This window comes from Notechis scutatus, chromosome 4 (genome assembly GCF_049901735.1).
Source record: "Notechis scutatus isolate UNSWTSFEM ecotype Mainland chromosome 4, rNotScu1.2, whole genome shotgun sequence".
NCBI classification, from domain to species: Eukaryota; Metazoa; Chordata; class Lepidosauria; order Squamata; family Elapidae; genus Notechis; species Notechis scutatus.
Genome location: NC_142012.1, coordinates 141,284,741 through 141,307,727, shown reverse-complemented (window position 1 = coordinate 141,307,727; position 22,987 = coordinate 141,284,741).

Sequence of the window (22,987 nt, the reverse complement as noted above, 5' to 3'; positions counted from 1 at the left end):
TGTTTTAAACAAGGGCAAATACTATATATTGAAATGATATTACAACACCTTCTGAAAAATAAAATGATGTTCTGAAACTGTAGTACGCATTACAACTTTCCCATAAACTCTCCATTGATTTATTTTGATTCTTCTCATTTTCAACTCATTTGTACATCTGCTTTACATTTTAGTGGAAAACTAAGCCCTCCATGTTATCATTTGGGATTCTCAGTTAAATGTTTCATATGTGTGTGTGTGTGTGTGTGTGTGTGTGTGTGTGTGTGTGTGTGGTGTACTCATATAGCTAAACTAAACATTATCATCAGTATACTGAACTGAAAATTAAACTGCATGAAATTAATGATTCATGTTGCTTCTGAAAATAATTTTCCTTTAGAAATTGCTAAAGACTTTTTCTTTTCTTTGACACATAATCTTTTATAAATTTGTTAACTGCTGTCCAAAGAACAAAAGTGTGTGGGATTTAGAAATGTGCTATCTTTATATTCTGACTCCATCTTACATAAAGCAAAAGAACTGGAACATGTTTCCATCCCTGTTGTCATTGGCATACATTCAACTATATATTTAAAGTCCATTTGGAATGAATTTGTTGATGTAGGATCAGAAATAATAATCATTAAGAAATTCCCTTTCCAACACTGAAGCCCATCAGTGAAATCAAAGTCACTTCTGTTAGTGAGATTTTTTTTTTTAATAAATGAAAGAAAAACAGTGTGTAGTTCCAGATCTCAACTGCCTGGTTTATTATCCAGGACGTTCAGTATGCAGCTTCTCTTATGTTATTGGTTAGCCTCTGTTGCATATTTTCTTTTTGGTTATACTCTTAGCCGTGACCATTATACTGACCACAGATACCTATCAGTATTGCTTAAATTACCAAAAGGCCCTTATTCCTCAGTGGTACAAAATGATTTTACAAGGGTGAAAAAGAAGTGTTTGATTAAAAAAAAGCATGTTTACTTTTTTTCGGAAGACACTGAAGCTTGCCAGTCACAAAATATTTGTTATGCACAGAATTGTGGTCCATGTTTATTTTACATTTCTTTAAAATACATAAATATGAAAAACTACTATCTTACTCTGGACTAAATTATGGATTCAGAAAAAAAAGTTCTAAGCTCAAATATGTTTTTGAAAGGGGTAGCCTTTCTTGAGCAGAAAGAAACTTTCTGAAAACAAAAACATTAACTTCAAGCAGCCTTTTTGATCCTACACAGGATCTTCTCACAGGTTTTTCAAAGTGAAAACTATATTTCTGCTAGGAAATATTATTATAATTATTGGGAGGGATTTTGATTACCTTCTGTAAATTGATATTGATTTAGAAAAAACAAAAATATTCTGTTGCTCATAGTGATATCCAGGGGAGGAAAATTCTTGACTTTTCAGATTTTGCTGAAGGGTAGCAAAGTATTTTGGATTTAAACGTAGCAAAGTCCTTCAGGGTTAGGGTTAGGGTTAGATGACTCTAGCTTCTTTAAGTAGCTATGTCTTTTCCTGAATTTCGTGTCAGCCCTCCCCAGTTACTTTTTCATTCTGCAAATAGATATATCTGGTCTAAGGAGTTATAGACAAGTGTTCCATGAGGGCCCTCATGAACTCAAAAGTAGTTTTGTGCCTTTGAATCCAAACCAATGTATAGCCCTCCTATATGTCTCAGCATCTGTCTTCACCAGTGATGTTTACTTGGAGTTGTACTTCAGTAGTAACTATTGGTAGTTGGTCATAATTTCCTTGGTTCTGTTTTGCTTCCTGTTCTTGTTGAGCAAAAAATTTAGTTTCTCTGCTATTTTTAACCAGCTAGCAGTTTTTGTTTTCTTTGTTTTGCTTGTAATGTTTGTGCATTGCTATGTACATAGTAATGCTATATAAGTACTGCAAATAGCACCAGAAAGTTTTCCCTGATTATGCACACATTAAAACATTATATAACAATTTAGCCATGGGTAACTTGTCCCCATGAGTTCAGAGAATTTCTTCTAAGTGTATGACTTTCCATTTGTTGTTTAATTGGAGGCTCTCTTGATATTTTGTCTCATTGCTCTATACGCTGATTATGCCACTTTCATTATTACATTACATTGCTAAATTATTGTACATAAATTATTGTACACAAAAAAGCAAGCTCAGTTCTCATACTGATCAAACAATGCGCAAAGGTCAGCATTCTTTCATGCAAAGAATTAAAAAAAGGTTTAAAACAAGAAAGAAAAGGAAGAGCCAAAACAAATAAATGTCCCAAAGGTGCTTTTTCAAGAAGCAACTGGACTTTGATTTTCCTTAAAGATGTTTCGCTTCTCATCCAATAACTTCTTCTGTTCTGACTGAATGTTAGAGGATGGAAGGATTTATATAAGGATGACTGCGAGAATATAAATCCTTCCATCTTCCAACATTCAGTCAGAACTGAAGAAACTTCTTGGATGGGAAGTGAAACATCTTCAAGGAAAAACAAAGTCCAGTTGCTTCTTGAAAAAGCATCTTTGGGATAACCATGACCTGAATCAGGGATCCCCAACCTCCAGTCCAGAACTAGCATCGGGTTGCACAAACAAGTTAAACTGCATCTGAGGTATGCAGGCAGCATGCTAAACCATACCTTTTCTGGTCTGCAGAAAAACCTTTCTTTATGGAACTGATGCCCAAAAGGTTGTGGACCACTAACCTGAATGACTGAAAATCTCCATAGGCAAAAATAAATGAATGCATAAGAAAGCTTGGAATATTAGCTGAGTAAATGGAATAGGAAAGTGAAAACAACAGCAAAGGGTAGAAAGACTATCAGACACAAGTAATCCCCACTGGAACATTTTGTTCAGGTTCCACTTTTTTAAAGTTTTCATTAAGAAGTACATATTTAACTTTCTTGTAATATTTCAATTATTCTTCATCACAGGGGTGCGCACAATCATGGAGCAGGACATTTCTAGATTGTCTTGATTGCAGTTGGCTAATCATGTTCAGATAACTGATGCAAACAAGTGCAGTCTTTCTCTTTTTTCTCTTTAATATAACACAGACAGATTGTTTATAATTTTCTGCATACAAGGAGTATCCAATTTACCTCTGGTAAAATGAATAGTAAATCCACATGCATACATCAATAAATATTGTTCCCTCAAGAAATGTCAGCAAAGATATCTCTGCCCAAAAGATTTATAGTCATTTTAAAAAGTCTTTATAGACAGATTGGGAACTCAGTCACTGAATTCATCTCCTGATTCCTGCCCTAGCAAACATCTGAAGATAGTGATTAGAAAGAAGATATTTTCACTGGAAAGAAAGCCTCTAACTGGGCTATGATAATAATTCAATATTGTGGTACATTTCGGTATGGTGCAAAAAAAAAAAGAGTACCAATTTCTAGCATTCTAAACAGAACGATTCCTTTTAAATATGCAGAGTTGTTGCCAGAAAATGTAGAAAAAGCCTCATGGTAAGGCAGGTAAGAAAACTATTTGTTCCTACAGTAGTTATGGCCCCTATTTTTGAAATGCCAACTTGACATCAATTGTCATATTATTGGACAAATACATTCAGCTCTAATATGTAACATCAATGGAAAGCTTTACAAAACTACACATATAATATATTCCATTCTAAACTCTGTGCTTTCATTGTATAACTGTTATATTGGTATCTAATTATCCTATCTATTTGTTGCCCTGGTATCTTTACTAAAAAAGGGTCCTTTAATAAAAATAAATAAATACACACACACACATACATACGCATACATTCAGATACATGTATGAATTTTGGTAGTCCTTATTACTGCTGGGCTGATGAGAAGGTAGGTATTATTTATATACAAAATAAATACGATCAATTATTTCATATGTCTTAAATGCACTTCATTAATCAACAGCAAAAAATGAAAAACATTACAATATTTTAAATATCAGCAAATAATAGGCTTAAATGCTTTAAAAATTTTCATCTCTCATATTAGAAATCTTCAAGCTAGTTTTTTACTGACATAACGATTTCTTTAATATCATGCATCATAAATCCATGACAGTAAATCCTGTTTCTTATGACAGATTTTACTCCTTGCAGGTCTATTATTATAATACAGAAGGATGCATGTAATTTGTAAGATTGAATGGTTGCAACAGTTTCCTTTTCCCAGTAAACTACATGAAAAGTTGAGTTTGTTTATCTGTTCATTATTCTATAGCAATTCTATATCCTGTTAAATCCTATTAAGTTCTATATGGATTCTATTGTCAAAGCTGACATTTATATCCATATTTCTCAAAACAACCTAGTACTGATTAGGTATGTAAAAGACATTTACTATAAGGTTGTACCCAAAAAAGTTGTGAAGAAACAGACTGTCCAGTGTCCAGCATTTTTCCTTTTTAATTATAAAAATGTTTGAGAAAAGAATATGAGAACCTTAGTGACACCAATATGGACTTAATATAACTGTTCCATGCGTAGTTAATAATAGATAGTCCTATACAATCTTCAGAGGTGCTTCAGGATATGGTTAAAAAAAATGGCACTCACAATAGTGAAATTGAAGCTCTGCCTGCATTGCATATGAAAAATGGAAGAAACTTTGCTTGCACTGTTGCCTATCATGATGGTTTTTTTTTTTTTTTTTACCATTCCTAAGGATACTTCTTCATATCTTCAATGCCTTATGGACATTTGTGTGAAGAATATATATAAGCTGACAACTTCTATAGTGTCTGAATAATCATATCTGGGTCATAATTGGGGAATCTGCTCTGAGTGTCCCCCTAATGTGAGATATGATGAGTGGCCTTCCCTCCCTCCCAAAATAAACACTAAAATATCCTTTGAAAGCCCCACTATTGTAAACAAGGTCTTGCTGTTTGTTGTTATCTCTTTGCCACTAGGCAGATATATTTTACTTTTCTGAGGCTTTTCCATAATATACCACTGTTTATACTTGATTTTTAACTTTTCAAATTCTTCATGCTTTCCATTGCTCTTGCCATATTTCCCTGGCTGATTTTACTGTGTGTGTTTTTCATTAATGCTTCTAATCCATTGTTGTAAACTGAAAATTTTAAATTTAAATATAAACTGCTTTGATGTTTGTTTTAATGGGAAGTGGCATAGAAAAATTTGAAATAGGAATAAAGAAATAATGTTATAACTTCAATGTGAAAACCAAAATTAATTGTATCAATTTTCTTGGCCAAGAAGAAATGTGTATGCCTAGTCCAGGTGCATTTTAGTTAAGTCAAACTGCTAATCTGTCTGTTTGGGATAATTCTCTTGGCACCTTAGTAGGCAACAGGTCTGTGGAACTCTGATGTATAAGCACTTCCTGGATATATGGAATATTCTATGAACAAAGTTGGAGAGCGACTTTATTCATTGCTTCCATTTTCTTCATGTTCTGAGGGGATCTTTAAACCATTTGAACTGCACCTAAGAAATTAATTTGTTTAGAAAAAAAAGGAAGGAGAAATGGAGGAAAAAAACATTCAGAGTAGAAAACATTCTAGGAAAGAATTTTTTTAAAACTAATTTTATGATCAGAGAGAATCCACAAACACTACTTTTCTGATAGAAAGTCTAGACTCAGGTTTATTAGCTCAGCAATTGGGTTTCTGTTAGCTCTTGGGATTTATTTTATACATTACACAAGACATTGGAGGCAGGCTTACAAAATCAATACTACACTGATTTTTTTTTCTTGTCTGTTAGGGAGATTTTCAAAACTGTTCTGTATTACTCATTCATAAGCACTGGCTTTGCCAATCATATTTTACTTTTGTTTATTATTAAATAAATGTATATTATATTACATTAATTGCAATATTTTATGATTATATTCGTCTGAAACTCCTTTGTTTTTCTAATTGTCTCAATTAACTGTATTAAACTCACTTTTGCCTGCCGTTGTCAACAGAAATGATTTGTGAATACAAAAGCCACTGAAAGAGCCACAGAATACAAAAGATATGACCACACATATTTCAAGCCTAACTACAACTCCTAATAGATTTATCAATCTGCCAAGATATGCAGAGCATGTAAACTGAGCAGCCTGGTAATCTCTCACTCCCTCTCACACAGAAATATTAATCAATTTAACAACTTTGCTTGGCTTTTTAAAATCAGTATAATGGAGTTAGAAACTTTTTTCTTAAGTTTATAACAATGCAGGTTTTTCATTCTTTAAAATACTTCGTTTCTATTGCATAACAATTTAAGATTAAGCATAATAATAGCTAATTTTAGCACATTTTGATGCATCATCTGATATTTTTTCCCATTGGGACAATCAGCTGTTCACACAATTTATCAGCAAAAGTTTTAGAGTTTCTTTGATTTCACTAAATTGTATCTTGATTGCATTTTATTTCTCTCACAAATGAACTATTTAAGTTAAAATATTTAAATATTTAAAAATATTCCATTAAAAAAGGAAATGAAATGAAATGGAAACATTTTCCCTATTGTTTACAGTGTCATTTTTTTCATGTTTTTCATAGAGTTTTATTTTCTAGGGCCAATGTAATCTACATAATTTTCAGTGATTTTGTATGAATGTTCCCTGCATGCTTTCAAATACCCCAAACAATAATGAAAGACTTTTTTTGACTGGAAATTTCATTTTCCAATTAATGTTTTTTTAGACAATAACAAGTAACATAGGTGCTAATATATTAGAAATATAGTCCACATTATCATCAGCATGTCCTTATTTCAGGACAATCTCCCATGGGACTCTGCAGAAATTCCAGTCCTACCGATATTAGAAAAGTCTGTAGTCACTTGTAAGGTTTTTTTAAAATATTAATAATATTGTGTTTTAATATTGTTCAAAATATTTCTTAAGAATTTAAATAAAACCAATCGGCAATTAATATGTACCATATAATATGTAAACATGAATTTAAATGATTACCTTTCTGTTAAAAATCAGTGAGATTATGGCTAAATTGAAACATATATGGATAATTGTGCAAATTATCTTTCTCTTTTCTCATCTAACTATTTAATCCTCCTTTGTTCTACAAAATATATTATTTTTATATTGTAAAAATTTTAATGATATATTTGCCATATATTATTTATTATTTAATTTTATGATTGGGAAAGAAAATCTATCTCACTTGTGTTGTCAAAATTTTTCAAATATTCCACTTTCTACAGAAAACTACAAAAAGAAAGGAAAGTCTAACATGATGCTAAAATATCAATCTCCAATAACTGTCAAAATTCAATTAAAATGAATATTATGCAATCCTGGAGCTGTGGAGGCAAGGAGTTGTTTCAATTCCTTTGTTTTTAATTTTTCTATTTCATAGCCTTGGCCTTTAAAAAACAAAACAAAATACGTTGGGAATATAGATACTCCCCCTCCGTTTAGACTTTTTTGTTGTTAATACAAGTGATCATGGTACAATCATGAATTTCTAAACTATTTATAGAAACTCTAAAAACATACTGAAAGTGATCCCTTTCTTGTGAAAGGTGAAAAAGTAACCAAAATTTTTAATCATGAACTAATGTAATCTAATTCATTAATTCACTCATCAAAATATTCAAAAAATAATAAAGTACAAACTATATTGATAAATGAAAGATATTTAATATATGTCATTGCAACAAAGATATGAATATGGAGACGAACATACACATATAAACATGTATGCTTGCTTTATTCATTCAGAACTTTCTCTGATACTTTTGTTTATAATAGGAAATATTAGAGTTTATGTCCATTTTTAAAAGCAATAGCTTCCACTTGAGATTTCTTAAATAATATTTATATCTTTCACTGTTATCTTAACATTAAAATTGTTTTAGTATGGAGTTTGGCAAATACTCTAAGAATGTGGATTATTTTACCTATTCTATTACTTTATAGCTTCGGAGGAGAATCTACTCGGAAAAATCTGGGTTGTTTTGTTATTTTTTAAAAAAGAAAAGCAAAATAGAAAGACTATTTCCTGTTTTCCCCAGTAGGTGTCACTGTTGCGACTGTGAGTAGCAGTTTTATACTGTATAAGTGCATAACTAGAATAGTAAACTAGAGTTATTCCTCTAACTCCGTCCCAACAACATGCATATCTATGAACTTTTAAAAAGATGAGAATTATTAAGTTAATCAAGGATAAAATGGAGTGACAAACTTATATAACAATTCAAAGTCTCCAAACAGTCAGATATTACTCAATTTTTTCTTAATTTTTTGAAAGGAAATGACAGTTGGAGATTGATTTGAGAAAGTTAAATTGTAGCACTTCATAATGATTTACTTTATTCTTTTCTGCTCGTTTTAATATCTATCAATTTTGTATCTGCAGTTTTTCAGGATTGTTTCCTCAGCTTTTTTTGGCCATACAGCATACATTCTCCATGTAATATTTAAATGAAAACTCTCTGTGTTACTGTATTGTAGAATGCTGAAAAAGCATGCAGGATAAAACAGATTTCTTCTCAATTGTTACCTACTAGCAATTCTGAAAATATCCTATATTTATGCTGACTCCGTAGTATCCAAGATCCTTTTTATTGCATTTATTTTTTTAAAAAAAGAAACACAGTATCAAATCAAATATAAATTCTGTTTTTTTTAAAAGGAAGCTAAACAGTTAAAGATATGTTATTTTACATACCTAGGTAAATATATTACAATTAGGTATGGCATAGGGAAAAATAAGACAGAGTTATGAAATAATCTTTCTTTTTTTGCTGGAAATATAGGCTTCAAAGAGCCTGTTTTGAGAAAGGGCATTTTTGTTTAAGTAATTTAGATTACATAGGTTAAATGTATGATTTAAAAAATAATTGGTGAGACTTAACATAAACAAAATGTCAACCAATAAAATAAAATTGAAACATTTTAAGCTGAAAGTTGCAGGAAGTCCTAGGATACAAACACTTTGTCACAGACCAATACAAACATTAACACATCTAACTCTTTTTTATTAACTTTAATGAGTTAAAATTACAAGAGAATTAACAAACAAGTAAACATGTTTAATTCCTTTTGTCTCCTCAATTTTTACAATAAAATCCTAACAGATACGATAGCTTCTCTCTCTTTTCTTTTTAAACGAGAAAGCATGAAATAAAACATTTTTTGCCCCAATGATGCAGAGAGGCAGTCACTCTGTGAAGGCTTTTGCAATACAAATTTGCAATCCTAAATGCATTCCTGTCCAAATCAATTAAAAGAGTCTTTGCTGCACCTCCTGAGTCTGGCCAGTAGAGGCCTCTTCAGACGTGCCTGATAACAAAGATGCCTGGAAAAAAAATCAAATGTTGTTTGCTTAACTCTTAAAATATTCTGTTGCATAAGGCAGAGAAAGAGAGAAAGGAAGAACAGGGGGGGGAAAGAAAGCCTCCTTTGATGCAAGTTATTGATTAATGTTGCCTTTACCTTAACGATGTTTCCGTCAAAAGAAAACAAATTTTAAATGGTGAAATTCTATTGAGGATGCATTAATTAAGGAGAGACTTTACCATATGCTGTGGCTGAAGCCGAGGCTGGCCTTTCTGTTGTAGCTACCTGTGTAAAATCCACCCCATCCTCTACATGAATGCCCTGGCTCAATAACCATTTGAATGAAGGCTTTAGTTTGATTCGCCATACAAGGGGGACTGTGTCACTGTGTTTTCTTTCTGGGAGTCACTAAGTGATTTCTATATCTGTTGTCATGGTGATATTGCAAAGCAAGAGAAAATGGGGAAAGGGGGGGGGGGTCAACTTCAGGCTTTTTCTGCACCCACAGCACTGAGACCGAAGATGTTGTTTAGCGGGGCCTATAAAACATTGGTCTTTCTCGGGGCCCTCTTTTTGTTCTCCAATTGTCAATAAAACTCATTTTAAGGGAAACAAGGACATCTAAATGTCATCTGTCACTGTGTTAGAGAGATTAAGTTTGTTTAGGAACTTGTGCAGGACAAAAGGCCACTATTTGCTGGCCAGATACAAAGAGGCAGCGGCTATCATGGGCTCTTGATTTAGAAGGAACTGAGGCGTCAGTGGAAAGATCAGCTCACTTGCAGGTGATGGCAAGCGGATGCTTGACATGACAAACAGCCAAAACACATACCCCAAAGAAATGGGATGTTTAGCAAAAGCTCAAATGTTTCCTTTTGATCCTCCCTCCCTCCCATGCCCAGCTTGCAGGCAGCACACTTTTAAGGAGTCCCAAGGTACGAAAACAGTCTTTGACAAACAACCTGCTTGTTTAAAATATGGCATACACACCTGATAGTCCTTGAATGCATGACAAAAGAAAAAAAAAGGAAAACAAGGGGGGGGGGGTTTTCTTTATTTTTATACTACTTCCCTCCTCCCCCCCCTCAGGAAATCCAACAATAATAGGTGCTGCATTAACTCAGCATTTTCTCCATAATGAGGCTAAATGGAAAGTACAGATTAATGAAGACGATGCTGTTATTAAAATCAAATCCTGCAGTTCATATGCTTTCCCTTAATAATGAACATTGTGGCTATTGAAGAGGAAGAAAGGGACTTTTTTTTCCCTATTAATTTGGCACACATCCCAGATCTCATTCAACCAGAACCTACCCAGTGCAAAATGCAAACTATGGCTTTTCTTTTCCAAGCTTTGCCTTTTATTTATGCTTGCTGATTTTGTGTGCACATGGTATAGCAGTGTTTTTTTTTATCAGAATCCTTCCTTCCTCCTGTCCTTCTTCCCTCTCTTCTTCTTTCCTTCTTTCCTTCCTTCCTTCCCTTGGATTTAATATTAATTAAATATTGTACCTCAATCATGATGATATTAACACTAAGCTTGGCTGGAAATTAATGAGTAATATTATTATTTCAGCTTGGAACACACATTCAGGAATGTAAAACACATTAATAATCATAGCAGGGTATGTGTAGAAAAGAACCTAAGACTTTCACAAAGTAGTAGATACTTCAGCCATCCCTCCCCCACAAAAAGAGATAATTATGCAGTTTGCAATTTTTGGACTGCTGCTGCTAATATCAATTGCAGCTTGACTACTATTTATGGTGTTAACATGTAGTATAATTGGTATGATTATTGTGACAACTTTGTATGCCTGTCTATCTATTATTTGTCTGCCTGCCTGCCTGCCTGCCTGCCTGCCTGCCTGCCTGCCTGCCTGCCTGCCTGCCTGCCTGCCTGCCTGCCTGCCTGCCTGCCTGCCTCTATCTATCTATCTATCTATCTATCTATCTATCTATCTATCTATCTATCTATCTATCTATCTATCTATCTATCTATCTATCTATCTATCTATCTATCCATCCATCCATCTCTGTCTCTATAATATATTTATGTTTATCTGCCTGCCTGCCTGTCTCTATCATCTATATATCTATCATCTATCCTCTATCCTCTCTTTCATCTATCTTTGTTGATGTTATTTGTGATTATTTTTGAAGGCAGTTGCCTGTTCTACCAGGTGGAAGATCCCTTTATTTATTGAAGAATTATAAGTCCACCCATCTTAAGCAACTTAGGATGGCTTATAATATGTTTCCAGCTGGTGCTTTTAGATCGCTAGTGCTTCTGTGAGAGATTGTGGTTGGAAAATAAACAAAAATTTAAATTTTTTTGTGTCCCTTAGATACATTTTTTCCTTCACAATTTCCCCAAGTCCTGAAAATTATTTTAAGAGTTGCTTCATGGTAAAATAAAGACGTGAAAGGCTGAATGGAGAAAGTTAATTAAATTCTATTATCTGGATGCTTATTATCCAGACGTAATAGACTGAATACTGATAAAATCTGTTGGTGTCCCTCTGATCCTGAATGAAGTCTCTTAGACATGGTGGGTGCCATTTCTCCTTGAGATCAGTTTCTGGATATAAGTATTGTCACCAGAAGAGGTTTTCTTTCTCAACTATAGTTCTTTCACTCACTAATCAGTAATACCAGAGTCCTTTGTGGTGGAATGTATTCAAATTCCCATGAGGAAGAGATTGCTTTCCAGGGGAAAAGAGGCAGCAGAACTTAAAAAGTTTGGTCAGCAAGAAGAGAATTAAAAGAATTTCTCCATTACAGTTCCCATAGTATATCTATAGCATCCAGAAAGTAGCTTCAATCTAGCAAGATTCTCTCTATAGGTTAATAACAATAAAAGAAACTACTCAGAAGTAACTCCATGTTTCATTCTTGGTTCTTGAAACCTGACAGAATAACATAGTTTGATGGGATCGTGGATCCCTTCCAAGATCTTCTAACCCAGTGATGGCTAACCTTTTTGGCACTAAGTGCCCAAAGCGTGCATGTGTGCATGCATCCTCAAAATGCAATGTGTGTGCACCTTGCACATGCGGGGCCCGCACATGCACGTGTGCCCCTGTGCCCCCATGCATACATGCATGACCCCCTGTGACCCACACAGGCGCACGTGACCCCTGCACGTGCACCCCTCCCCCCACGCATGCATGCACAAAACCTGTGTGTGTGCCCCCTGTGCATGTGTGGCAGAGACCCAGAGACAAGCTGGCCAGTGGGAGGTGTGCATGTGCATGCATGGCAAAGCTGAGCTGGGCCAATGGATCGCGTGGTCAGAGTGAGGGCTCTGCGTGCCACCTCTGGCCCACGTGCCATAGGTTCACCATCACGGTTCTAGCCCAATCTCCTGCTCAAGCAGGAACCCCTGTACCATTTCAGACAAATGTTGTCCAATCTCTTCTTAAAAACCTCCAGTGTTGGAACACCCACAACTTCTGAAGGAAAGTTGTTCCACTGATGAATTGTTCTACCAGGATTTTTTTTTCTTAGTTCTAGATTTGCCTTGATTAGCTTTCAACCATTGCTTCTTGTACTTTCTTCAGGTGCTTTGCAGAATAAGTTGACCCTCGTCTTCTTTATGGCAGCCCCTTGGATATTGGAACATTACTATCAAGTAACCCCATGTCCTTCTTTTAATTAAACACCTGCCATCTGACCCCTCTGAGAGGTTTATATTTTGCCAGAGAGTTCCATTTATGTTCCTCTTGTGGAGAAAGCCCATCTTAATTTCAGCATAGTAATCTTTACTAATCCATGAGGGTCATTTACTGAATCTGGACTCTATCCTGCACATCAGCCCAAACAACTTTGTCTCTTTATTGTAGGGAGATCTCCCTCTCTCCATCCTTCTCTTTCTCTCCCTCTCTCTCCCACTGCCTCTTTCACTCTTATCTATCTATCTATCTATCTATCTATCTATCTATCTATCTATCTATTATCTATCTTCGTCTAATCATCTACATCTATATACCTTTTCAATGCTGTTCAAAAGAAGGACAGAATAAAATAATGATTAATTATAAACAATGGCATCATCAAGTTAAGAAAAGATTGTAATTCAGTGAAAAATCCTATGCTTTGCATACAAAAGGAGCATGCTTCTATCTCGAGCATCTTTAATGGGACTGGAAAAGATTCCGGTCTAAAATTCTGGGAATCTACTTCACATCAGGTACTCAATATTGTGCTAAATGGACCAAAAATATGATAGTTTTCAATCTTTCTTCTTTCTCATCTTTCATACCAGAGCTATCATATCAATACAGACAGAGCTGTGTTCAATCAGTTCAGCGTTCTGCACCCACAGTGCCAATGAGATGTACATGGGGACTCCACAAGGCCTGCTTCTGTTTCCAAGCAACTGTTCCTATCTCCAATGTATGATGTAATATATTGCTGTCTTGATTAATATACACAAAGCTGTTTAAGCATTTGTCTGACTACATGAAGATTTTCAAGTGCATAGGTGATGAGCCATGGACACTGCTCCTATCGTCTAAGGCCTTTCAACCTACTTTTCCTGTCTTTTGTTATTGTCTGCATTGCTCATATTGAAGCCCTATTTGTAATAACTCATATGTGCAGTCAAATGCACAGCTTTATTAGATCAGAAATTAAGCAGAGAACCATATTGCATTGCAGATGTGGCACAGGAAGAAGAAAAGTGGGATTCAGAGATGTATGGACATGGCAACCATTTATAGCTCCTTACTTAAAAATTCTCGTGCCCTGAGGCAAATGCTTTAATATGAATTTGTGTAGTTTCTCTGACGTTTTCTTCTCTTTCAAACCCAAGCTGCCAAAGAAGCGACACATATTTCTTACCAAAAGTTTGAATTGTTCACTTATAGAAGGCTTTTGGATTCCATAGTTGCATAGAATTTTATTTATTTATTATCCTGCCTTTATTATTTTTACACATACACTCAAAGTGGCAAACATATCCAATGTACCTTCCTATTTAAGTTTAAGTTTAAAAGTTTAAGTTTATTGTCATTACACCTTGTTCAACAAAATTAAATGTCATCTTCAGTGTACATTATACATATAAAAACACATATCCTTCACATGCTATATAATTGAATTGAAAACCCTGATATTGCATTAATATTGCACTATATAGTAGATTTCAACAAGTGTGTATGGTTAAGGTTATGGTTTTTCCATTTGCAATGTATGGCTGTGAAAATTGGACCATAAGAAAGGCTGAGTGCCAAAGAATTGAGGAATTTGAACTATGGTGCCGGAGAAGACTCCTGAGAGTCTCTTGGACTGCAAGCCAATCAAACCGGTCAGTCTTAGAGGAGATAACCCTGACTGCTCTTTAGAAGGCCAGCTCCTGAAGATGAAACTCAAATACTTTGGCCACCAAATGAGAAGGAAGGACTCACTGGAGAAGAGCCTAATGCTGGAAATGGTTTAGGGCAGAAGAAGAAAAGAACAGCAGAGAATGAGGTAGCTGGATGGTGTCACGGAAGCAGTAGGCAAGAGCTTAAATGGACTCCAGAAGATGGTAGAGGACAGGAAGGCCTGGAGGAACATTGTCCATGGGGTCCTGATGGGTCAGACATGACTTTGCAACTAACAACAACAACAACAACTGCCCTGGGATAGAAGCTGCTTTTCAGCCTATTTGTTCTTGTGTTTATTATTCTGTACCATCTGGCAGGTGGTAATAGTTAAAAAAAAAGGTGTTCAGGATGAGATGGATCTTTAAGAATGTTTTGAACTTTCTCAAGGCAGCAAGAGATATAAAGCTCTTCCAAAGAGGGGAGACACTGGTGCAGTAAGTTAAAATACTCTCTGTGGTGCAGCGGTAGAAGGTCACCACCAGTTGTTGTTTCCTGAAAAGTCTCAGGTAGTGTAATTTCTGCTGGGCCCTTTTAACCAGTGCTGCAATGCGAGCACCCCAGGGCAAGTCCTCTTTTATAAAACACAGAAACTTAAAACTGGTCACTTTTTCCACTTGGTCTCCATTGATAACCAAGGGCTGGGTGTCTATTCCTTCTATAGTCCACTCTAAGATCCTTGGTCTTATTGGTGTTAAGGACCAAGTTATTGTTCTCCACACCACAAAAGCAACTGGTCCACCTTTTCTCGATAGACAGACTCATGCCCTCTGGAGATGAGTCACACCACTGTTGTATCATCATAACATTTAATAATAGTATTACTTGTGTGAGTGAGTATTTGATGTGATGCGAGGTGAGGACTGCCTTAATATGTACCCCCGGATGCATGATAGATTTGTATGAAAGCATTTCAACACTGGGTTGCAACATTTGTGATGATCTCTATTATGGAATTTGTTCAATCAACATCTATCATGATACAAGACTAGTTTTCTGTTTATTCATCACCAGCTCAGACTCCATTAGGGGTGTGTGTGTGTGTGTGTGTGTGTGTGTATAAAGAAGTAGTGTTAGACTTATGACCACAATTGAGCCAAACATTTCCACTGCTAAGCAAGACAGCTCATAAGTGTGTTTTGCCCCATTTTATAATCTTTCTTGCCATAGTTGTTAAGTGAATCACTGCAGTTGTTAAGTTAGTAACATGATTGTTAAACAAAATGGACTTCCTATTCATTTTGCTTGTTAAAAGGTCACAAAAGGTGATAACATGACCCCAGGACCTTGCAACCATCATAAATAAATGTTAAGCTCGTGAATTTTGATTACGTGACCACAAGGATGCTACAACTTTCATAAGTGTGAAAAACATTCATAAGAACTTTCTTTATTACTGTTGTAACTTTGAACAGTCACTAAATGAATGGTTATAAGTTGAGGACTACGTGTCTTAGTATATATGTGAATCTGTATTTTTAAATGATGCAGGGTACCTCATACTTACTTTATTGAACCACATTTGCAATTTTAATGTACGTTTCCCTCATTTGGGGCATTTTTTTTTTTTTTAAATTAACTTGAAATACTTTGGCATCATAGAAATTTAGTCACTAAATCCAAAATTCTTTGGAGATTTTGTTTATGAAATTCATCATTTTTTTTTTATATAAGGTAAAGGTTCTCCTCGCACATACATGCTAGTCATTTCCGGCTCTAGAGGGTGGTGCTCATCTCTGTTACAAAGCCAAAGAGCCAGCGCTGTCCAAAGATGTCTACATGGTCATGTGGCCAGCATGACTAAATGCTGAAGGCGTACGGAATGCTATTACCATCCCACCAAAGTGGTCCCTTTTTTTCTACTTGTATTTTTACATGCTTTCGAACTGCTAGGTTGGCAGAAGCTGGAACAAGTAATGGGAGCTCACTGTTATGCAGTGCTAGGGATTTGAACTGCCGACCTTTCTGATCGACAAGCTCAGTGTCTTAGCCACTGAGCCACCACATTCCCTTTGTTTTTATATAGTAGAGAGGAAAAAGGAATTTCAAGTAAAAGTGAAAAAGGTCCACTCTCTTTTCAAATGACTTTTTAAAACCACAAGAACTGAGGCATAAGAAATGTATTTCATAGTATAAATGGGAATAAATCAAAACTAGGAATAAGCCTGAATGCCTCTCTATTACCATCCAGATGCTATGAGGTTAAGAAATGTTCTTCCAAGGAACCTCTATCCTAATGAGGAAAAGGAAAAGAAGAACATTACAAATGAAGAATGCAAACATACATATATAAACTTCAAATTAAAATTGGATGCATGTAAAATCATTAAAGGAAACCAGAAGACTAAACTCAGATCAGGAAAGCTACTCAGAAAAGTAAGCTGATAGGCAAGAAGAGATAAAAGTAATGCTAGAGAGGATATGCATTTTTCCTACCACAGAAGATGTAGGATAAATACGTGACCCTTTGTGACTTTCTGAGGCAAGGAATTGGAACAGAAAAATGAATTTGAGGAAAGAGATATTCCAGGAGATCTTAAGAAATTATATACTAACAAATCAAAGTTGCTTGATGATATCTGAAACCTATTAAAGAACTACATACACAAATATATCTTTTTATAACTTTGTATTCTGAAAACCATGTACATATTCTGTTTCATATTGTATATTTGTATACCACAGCAATGTTCCTGACAGTCCTGACAATCCTGGCATACAAGCATCAAATGGAAAAGTACAAGCTTATTTTTAAAATATTTTTTTCAATGAATGTATTTTTAAATTGGAGCTGGATATTTCCTGCATTGTTCCAGAATCATTTCTCTAAAGACTCTGAAGTATAATTTGGTGGTTGTAGTGCTGTATTTTGTTCATTACTCTTAGCAATATCTTAAATAAATGTAAATATGTAGTAACTTTATAAAGGATAATAACTTTCCCTTGCAAAATTAATTTTTCCAATTCAATTCAGTTCAGAAAAGAACTGGAAGGGACTTTGGAGGTCTTCTAATCCAATGCCCTGCTCAAGCAGGAGACCCCATATCATTTCAGACAAGTTGTCATCCAGTGTTTAGTGTCTAGTGGAGCAATACTTAAGGAAACATATTTTACCATAGGTAATGGATAAACAAAGCAGATTATAACAACATGGGAAATCTATGAGCCCTAGTCCAGTTGGATTGCTAGCTTCCCATTACAAAAATATTTTGAAGATGAACTATTATAACCTTTTCAAAAATGCTGAATTCCATTTTGGAAAGTGAAAGCATATCAGAAAATTGCATAGATGCAAATGTAATATTCCTAACAAAGTCAAGATCTGACTTTTCCAAAAAAGTTATCCATCAACATATTAACTGAATAATAATAATAATAATAATAATAATAATAATAATAATAATAATAATAATAATAATAATAATAATAATAATCACTATAATTTCGGCTGGAAGGATAAAAAGTGTCTTGCAAGACTACACACATGAAGATTAATGTGGCTTGTTACCTAAAAGACAGTTAACAGACAATATTACAAATATTCTTAATGTATTAGAAAAAATTTGGAATAGCATTATGAAAAACAAACTGTTTTCATATTGCTTGATGCAGAAAAAGCATTTGACCATTTGAACTGGATGTTTTTTGTTTAAAATGTTAGAAAATATGGAATTTGTGAAAATAAATGGGTGAAATATATATATATATATATATATATATATATATATATATATATATATATATATATATATATATATATATATATATATATATATATATATATAGAGAGAGAGAGAGAGAGAGAGAGAGAGAGAGAGAGGGGGAGGGGGGGAAGGGGAGGGAGGGAGAGAGAGGGAGAGGGAGAGGGAGAGAGAGGGGGGGAGAGAGGGTGGAAAATACCTGAACAAAGCTGAATACCATACATGTAAGTACCCACGAAAACTTAAGAAAACACACACACACACACACACACACACACACACACACACACACACAGAGGTATTTCACGGGTACAGGTGTTCGGGTCTTTTCCTGTGTAAGATTAAGAGTATCTTGGTGACGTTTCAGCAAGGTCCCACTCGCCATCCTCAAGTTGGTGCTTTCGGCTTCATGCCAGTGCAAGCAGTGTGTGATCGGAGATGCCATCTCTCTATAAATACTGGTGGTGGGGGCTGGTGTGCTGGGCTGGTTGGCTGCGCTTCTGCCTCTTGATTGGTTGATGGAGTTGATGTTGGTATAATGGGCTGTGTGATGGCCTTGTGAGTTTTGTTGTGGAGATATCCTGGATCTTGTGCTGTAATCTCCTGGGTCGTTTGTTTTGTAGTTATCTTTTTTCCATTAGCCTCTCATGTTTTAATGGCTTGGGTAATGGGTTGTGTGCTGGGCTTGCGAGTTCTTTTGTTGTGGTATCCTGGATCCTGTGTTGTAATCTCCTGGGTCGTTTGTGTTTTGATGTCTTTTCCATTAGCCTCCTGTGTTGTAACAGCTTGGGTAATGGGTTGTGTGATGACCTTGTGAGATTTATTGCTGTGGTATCCTTGGTCTTGTGCTGTGATATCCTGGGTCATTTGCTGTGTTGCAACTTCTTGAGTTCTTGTGGTGTAATTTCCTGAGTTTTCTGATGTGATATCTTGAGTGGGTGGCTGTGATGTAACATTCTGGGTTTTAGTCTGGCTTTGAGTTTGGGGTCTGGGTCTGTGTTCTTGGCGTGTGTCAGCTTGTTTGCTTTTGGGGTCGGGGGTGTGACAGTTGGCGAAGCAGCCATGGTCTGTTTTCTGGATGGTGATTGTCCTTTGTTTATAGGATGGCCTTGGGCCTGGGTCTGATGAGGGGGATTGGCGGTGGTGTCCCATGTTGTTTTGGGTCTGGTGTTGGTTTTCGTGGCTGGGACTCATTTGTTGGTGAGGCTAGTTTCCAGATGTCTGGTAGGCGGGAGGTATCATCCCGTCTATTCATGTTATGGGGGTGTTTCTCTATCTCGATGGCATCCCTTATTATTCTCTTGCTGGAGTGTTCAGTGTTGGATATTAATTTGGTTCCTTGAAAATTAATTTCATGTCCTTTGGCTTTAAAGTGCTGGAAGAGGGAGGAAGTATTTTCTTCTCTCCTGACTGTATTCTTGTGTTCTGCGATGCGTGCATTTATTCTCCTGTTGGTTTGTCCAATGTATGTGGCTGGGCAATTGTTGCATGGTATTTCATAAACTCCTTGGTTTTCTAGCTGGATCTTGTCTTTTGGGTTTCTTAGGATGTTGGCTATTTTTTGGTCAGTGCCGAAGGCTGTCCTGATATTATGTTTGTGGAGAATTTTGCTGTTTTTGTCTGTGGTGCCTTTGATGTAGGGGAGGAGTGCGATACCATTGTCTTGTTCTGTTTCTTTTTTTGGGGGGGGGGGTATCTCTTTTCGGATTAGATTGTTGATAGTGTTTCTTTGGAATCTGTTGGAAATTAATACGTTAGTGAGGGTGTGTAGTTCTGTTCTCAGGTGGTCTTTGTCAGCTAGGCGTTTGGTTCTGGAGATGAGGGTCTTGGCTACGGAGTTGATCTGTGCAAGGTGGTGATGGGATTGTGCATTTAGGTAGTGGTTGGTGTGTGTTTTTTTCCAGTAGATGGTGTGTCCTAGGGAGCCATTGGGGTTTTTGTAAATTAGGACATCCAGGAAGGGAAGTTGGCTGTTGGTTTGTGTTTCCATGGTGAATTGTATTTTGGGGTGTAGGTTGTTAAGATGTGTGAGGAAGTTGTCCAGTTTTTCTTTCCTGTGTGGCCAAATTATGAAAGTGTCATCTACATATCAGACCCAGAATTTGGGTTTGTGTTCGGATTTGTCTAGAGCGTTGGTTTCAAAGTGTTCCATGTATAGGTTAGCGATGATGGGTGAGAGGGGTGATCCCATGGGTGCTCCTTCTATCTGTTTGTATCTTTGTCCATTGTGGATGAAGTATGTGTTGTTTAGGCAGTGGTTGGTCAGATCTAGGATGTGTTTGGGGGGGTTGTATTTGTTTTGGATGGCTGTCAAGGCTTCTTTGATGGGTACTTGGGTGAAGAGGGATATGACATCGAAGCTCACGAGTAGGTCGCTGGGTTGTAGGTTTTGTTTCTTTATTGTTTCTATGAAGTGGAAGGAGTTTTGTACGTGTGAGGTGATGGATTCTGGAGTTGTTTGGTGAGAAATTTGGCAAGATTCTGTAGAGGTGGGCCTATGGAGCTGACTATATTTTTTAGTCTGCTGTTTGGTTTGGATGAAAGAATGGGTGCTATTGATGAATAAGAAAATGTTACAATTAATTACCTTTTCCTTTTTTTTCTACTTGTATTGTTTTCTGTACTTTTATCCTTTTTATTTATTTCTTTACATTTCTTTATATGTTGCATTGCTTATTTTTAGTTATATGCAATATTTAATGAAAACTATATTAAAAAGAAATGTGAATGTGTACCTATCTCTCTTTGTGTGTACATACATACACAAGCACGGGTGCATGCACACACACACACACACACAAATAGATTGTAAATGTATGGTATTTAGGTTTCTTTGGGTATTTTCCCACGTCTTAATATTTGTGCTTTTATTATAGCGACATTTCGACAGAATCTCATATGCCATCCTCAGGCTTGTGTATTGGGTTTTTTTTAATCTTGTGTGTCAGGCTTGGCAGCCGTTTTTGGAAATATTCACCTGAAACCTGACAAGATTCATATCTACTGGACAAATCCTATTTTTTAATCTAATTTTTCAAAAAATTAAACAGTTTATATTGGCTTGGAAATGGAACTTGGAAGAGTTTAGTTCAAGACAGTTTCATTTTGAATCTTTTCAGGGAATGATATATTCAGGGAGAGATAAAAATTAGAATGAAACAGGTGGTAGATATTTCAGTTACATATTTATACCTTCTTGTTTGCCAGCATAATGTTAGCATCTTCATCTCCACACAAAAAAGGTACAAAAAGCAGTTAAGGAGAGGAAAAGCAACAACTAAGCAAAAGGATGCATCAAGCTGGTTTCAGCTCTTGGTATTAAGCATGCTGGTTATAAAAATTTAATTTAACAAATCTTTTGTTTATTCTCAATATCTTGTTTGCTTTGATGCTGCAACAATTCCAGTAATACAAAATGTTTTCAAAAGAAAAAGGCTGAAATATACAGTTCCATCCTCTGGCCAAGGATGGACATTTTAAGCTTTAGAAAATTTCCAGTACACAATTTTCCTTCCCTGTAAAAGTCTAGAAGTTAAAAAGATACAGTGATATTTCTAAATAATGATTTATAAAGCTCCTTATAGATTTCCTTCTCAGTGCTCTTCAGTGGAAAAGAATCTAGTGTCAACTCTGAAGCTGACATGGCTGAAGCCATCTTTTCCTGCCTCATAGTTGCCACAAACTTTGAAAGGGAGAAGGGAGGGGGAAAGCAGATAGACTGGCTACTAGTCAAAACAAAAAGTTTTCTGGTGGGAACCAAGGTCATCCCAACAGATGGCAAGTGAAGGAGAGGAGTGATCAAACAGCCTCCCAGCTACCTACCTTGGATAATTGTGACACTTGGGGAGATAATATTTGCTCTTTTAATTAGGGGGAAAACTGCAGGGACCTTTAGAGTTGGTTTTCACTAGCCATGCCAATATCATGTATCCAATAAACATGTTCTTTGAGGAATCTACCTGCCTCAGAGTTTTCTTTTGATGAATGTGTTACTTGGAACCCTAACATCTAGCATGTTTCCTTTTCTTCCATACAATCCTCTTTTCTCCATTTGTTTTTTGTTCCCGAACTTCATTTACTTTGTTCAATTTTAAAAGAATCAGCAAAACAATTTTTTCTCATTCTTTGCACTACTTTACATAATTCAGCTCTGTGTCAACATGAGTTTAGAATGACAAAAAGAAGTAAAGCCAAATTTGTGACATAATCACTGTCATATTCTTTTGCTTTTTTAAAAAGTGTATATTTCAAAACTTTGGATTTAGTTCTAATAGTTCAGCATGAGAAATATCAGGAGATGTAAAGTATATATCAGACCAATGTTATAGATATCTACCTATATTATAAATATACAAATGTTATAAAAGTTTTGGGGCAATGGAGAAAATACAATAAGATGTTTTTAAAAATTGCAGATAATAATTTCTTATATTTCTTGTTGGGAATATCATTTTTTTTTAAAAAAAAAAATCTATCTTTTGCATACTGTTAAGCTTCTATTTATTCAAAACTCAGGGTATTTAGTAGAAGTAGACTTAGGCAACTGTCTTAAACATCCTTTTTGTATTGTTATGAAATAGCAAACTGCTCCTTTATTCTAAATTTTAAGGTTTTTTTTTTTAAACTGGTGACTTTGATTGCCCGAATAGTTCAATTGGCTTTAGATATGTGGCTTTATATTGTCT